Genomic DNA, 4,436 nt, shown 5'->3' on the forward strand with positions numbered 1-4,436 from the left:
CCAGCGTCTGTTTGCATCTTATTCTCATTTCCATTTTAAAACGGCACAGTGTGTAGGTGGCCGGGTGGCTCCGAGGTCAGAGCACTGGGCTGGCACCACTGAGGTCATGGGTTTGAATCCAGACAGCCCGCCAGTGATTAATCCAGGTTCTCAAGTGTAGTGATTTCATGATCTCAGCCCGATCACCAGTGACTGTACACTAACAATACCCATCACGTTAACATTGGTCCTGCACTTAATTTAGATCAATTTCAACTCTAAAAAAATAAATATTGGCACGACCGCCATGCAATGAGCATTACTCTCATGTGCGGAACAGGTGGGAAAGTGCTGCCCCCTCCTATGTGGACCGCAGGTCACTAAATATAATCTCGGCGGTAGCTCTGTGATATCCATTTCCCTGGTATGTTCTCACATGAAGTGCTTCACTGTTCTGTGAGAGATCTGAAAGGATACTTCAACCTCCGCACTGTTATTTTGTTCATGAAATTAGTGATGAAAATATTCAACGAGATGGGTTTGTTTCGTCAACTATGACTGAATGGATAAAAGTGACCAAACATGATGATGATTGATTACCGAATTGCACTAAACACTGTGCCACCACTCCTCAACAACAACAACAGCACGACTTGGCGGTGATATCACCACGGCGCTTATGCCAGGCCAGGTGCACTTTGAGGCCACGTGAAGTACCGAAGGCTCACTGACAGGAGGGCACGGGACAGACTCAGGTGCCATGGGTTGACTGACTGAGATGGCTGGCAGATGCACCACTTGTGCCCCCTACTGTGCCAACAATTCCCAACACATGCACACACGCATGTCCACACACATACGTACGCGCGCGCCCACTTGCAGACACGCATGTGCGCACACATGCACGTTTTTACGTAAACATTTCACAAATAAGAGTGGACTACACGCTTGACTCCTTTGGTCAACTAGGCTAGGAGTCTTGACTAAAATTCCACAGGTTGTCCTCAACTATACTAAGCCTGGAACTAAAATGAGAATAGATGGTGACGAGATAAACCACCGTTCTCATGGAATGCCACCGGCGGCACAACCAGATCAAATGTAGGGAAAGATTTTTGAAAGCCAAATAAAAACCAGCCCAGCCACAGTGGCTCCTTTGGCACTCCTGCCTCAATGTCGGATACGCTTTTCAAAGACTGCATTATGATTAATGTTAAATTTAATGTCGTTACAACCCAACATCACAAACGTATTTAAAGCTCATGGCTGTGTTTGCAGCGTTGGACCGCCGGCTAATGCAGTGCACATTAGCGAGTTATGGATTCCGATCATTTGTTGCTAGCGGGATTGATGGGGCCTTTTGATCTAAACGCTAATTCCCACATTGATCCTTAAGTGACTGGCTGACGCAGGATAATTCCTGCAGCCCTATGAGACGTCCCAAGGACACCTTGTAAAGTGACTAATTAAAATAACAGTAATAATAACAATGTCATTTGTTTAAACCAGGAAAGCCTGAAATGTACCAAAAATCTAATTCGCCTAAATTTTAAAGAGTATGCTTGCACGCGCGATTGGATGCGTGCATGTATACATACTGAACCTTGAGGAATCTATATTAATTGATGCGCTGATCATCATCAGCCATGAACAAACCACTACTGGAATAAAAGTGTCCCTTCCTAAGCCGTCGCAAACACTTATGGGTCCTGAGATATAACAATCCACCGTGTATTGGCATGAAGCAATATAATTAGAAAATTAATCAGGACATCGCAACAAGTAACTTATTGATGGCACCATAACTAGTAATGTAAGTATGAAATCTGAAAAAAAGGTCGATTTGCAATTCGCAACTGGTCGCCCTTTTGTGAAGATACATTGGAACCACAACACATGTGCGTGTGCAACCCTTGTCTCAATCCACTGCTAGATGGGGGCTTCACCCCGCTATGGGTATCATGGGGGTATGTGACCATACTTCACCACGCTGCTCAAGGGGGAGGTGATGAAGGGGTGGGGGGCGGGGCATAGACGAATGGATGTTGCACCACTGCCCTCTGCTGACATCGTGGACACGCAGCAGTTTACGCAAGCTGTACCGGTGGGCCCTCGGTTAACGATATTATTTGGTTCCACGATAAATCGCCGTTAATGCAAGTAATCGTTAATCGAGTGTGGGAAATGCATGTTCAAGGCTGAATTTGTTCCAAGACAATCGGAGGTTGAGCTTTTTCACCCTAAAAACACAGTTTATAATATTTAAACTCGCAATTTTAATAAATAAACGTGAAAAAACATTAAATCATTCATATGGATAGAAACATGGATAAACTATGAATAAATAGAGCCTAAAAATGTGCATAAATAGAGCACAAAATAACAATTCTTACCTTAGGCTAAGAAGATGGATGATTGCTGAGCTTTGCTGCTGAGTCCACGTAGGAGCGCTCCAATTGCCCGAAATTGGCGGGTCCGTGTAATATCGTAAACACTTCGCTATTCAAAAATGTCTCATTATTAGAAACAATAGGACCCTATGGGAGGCGGATCGTTAATCGAAATATCGTTAATCTATGGCACTGTAAACCGAGGGACAACTGTATAGTCTTCATCCAAGCACTCAAACCTGCTCTAATTGTCATATTATTTTAGAATCTTGCAGACCCAATTCGGTGTATTAATGTATCGGTTCGAATCTTGTCAGCCTCTCTGATTAAAACTGCGGGTGTCACAGTGACGTGATTTGCAAGAGTTGGTGAGGTCATTGTGTACCAGCGTCCTCATCCAAATTTGCCAACATTTAAAAATGACTCGATCGATCAGAATGCATACCTGTCAACCCCTTATCGATACTTACCTTATTACAGACCAATTCAGACCTTATTGGTCACCCCGTGCCCTTATACATATCAACGTTCAAGGGAGAAACACAAACAAATGGACAACCCATTTCTTTACCCGTATTGAAACAGCTGTATGCCGTATGGACCTGAAAACTCATTTTCCCTGGGCAAGAATACGGGGTAAACCGTGTGGGTTGACAGGTACGGGAATATTTAGCAACCATCGGCACCCAACTGCAAAAACACTCGGTATGACCCTCCTGAAAGTCATGATACCCTGAGCGACTTTCCTGGTCAATAAACGCAATACAATTAGAAACCATATTAATCGATATTTATGTCTTCAGAATCAGAACATGTATTTATACTAGAGGAATCCGATGATCTTTGCACTCTTTGTTCACAGATGTCCAGTAGGGGCACAGGGTAAGAACGTGACAACAACAAATAGTACGAAAACACGATAGCCGTGCAAAGTACAACAAAGGTTCACAAATCTCCCAACACACAAACACAATACAACACTAAAACCATCCCCATCATACCAAGTAAAGCCCACCGAGGTATTAACTTATTTTTGAGAAGCGACTTGGCCACAAATGATAGCTCAACAAAGTGGCCCATCATTTGGACATTTATAGCAGCAACTTAATCTAAAGAAAAATGTAATGTAATATGCGACTAAATTTCGATTTAAAGCTTTCGTGACTGCAAGGATTAATCTTCTTTGGTTCTTTTGGTAAAGTCACGTAGAATGAGAATAAAATAATACATTAATAAAATAACAATAAAATTCTCACGACGTTTCGGTCACAACACAAGTGGCCTTCTTCAGGTGAAAGGAACGTGGATGATACTTTTGTCATCTGGCCACATGGCCAACCTGCTCTAGACCAATTCCGCGACCACATCAATTCCATACACCCAGCCATCAGATTTACCATGGAACTCGAAAAAGATGACAAACTACCCTTTTTGGATGTCTTAATTTAAAGGAGACAATGGTTCAATGAGCCACTCTGTCTACAGAAAAGCTACCCACACAGATGCTTACTTGAAACCGGATTCCCACCACCATCCATCCCAGAAGAACTCCCTCATCAAGACTCTATACCATAGAGCCCAATGCATTTCCGACCAGGAACACATTACCAGTGAACTCAAGCACGTAGACCAGGCTCTCAGGGCTAATGGTTACTCCGACTACACAATCCGCAAAGCCATCACTCCAGTCATGAAGAAGGATCTTCTTGTCGAGCCACTCAAAACCATCACCTTACCCTACATTGCAGGGGTCACTAAAAAGATCTCCAAAATCCTGAATAAACACAAGATCCAGGTCCGATTCAACACAGTACATAAAATCCGTGATCTGGTTCCATCTGTAAAAGATGCTGTTCCAGACATACAGTACCCGGGCGTTAACAAACTAAAGTGCCTCTGTGGTAGTAGCTACATTGGAGAAACCAAACGACATATCTCGGACCGCATCCGCGAACATAAAGCAGACTTGAAACACGGTAGAACGAACTCCTCTGCCGTGGCAGATCACTGTTATAATTCAGTGGGCTCACATGACATTGACTTCTCCAAGACGGAGGTTCTTTGCAA

Source organism: Petromyzon marinus, chromosome 60, assembly GCF_048934315.1.
Source record: "Petromyzon marinus isolate PM22_M1 ecotype Great Lakes invasive population chromosome 60, UKy_Petmar_22M1.pri1.0, whole genome shotgun sequence".
NCBI classification, from domain to species: Eukaryota; Metazoa; Chordata; class Hyperoartia; order Petromyzontiformes; family Petromyzontidae; genus Petromyzon; species Petromyzon marinus.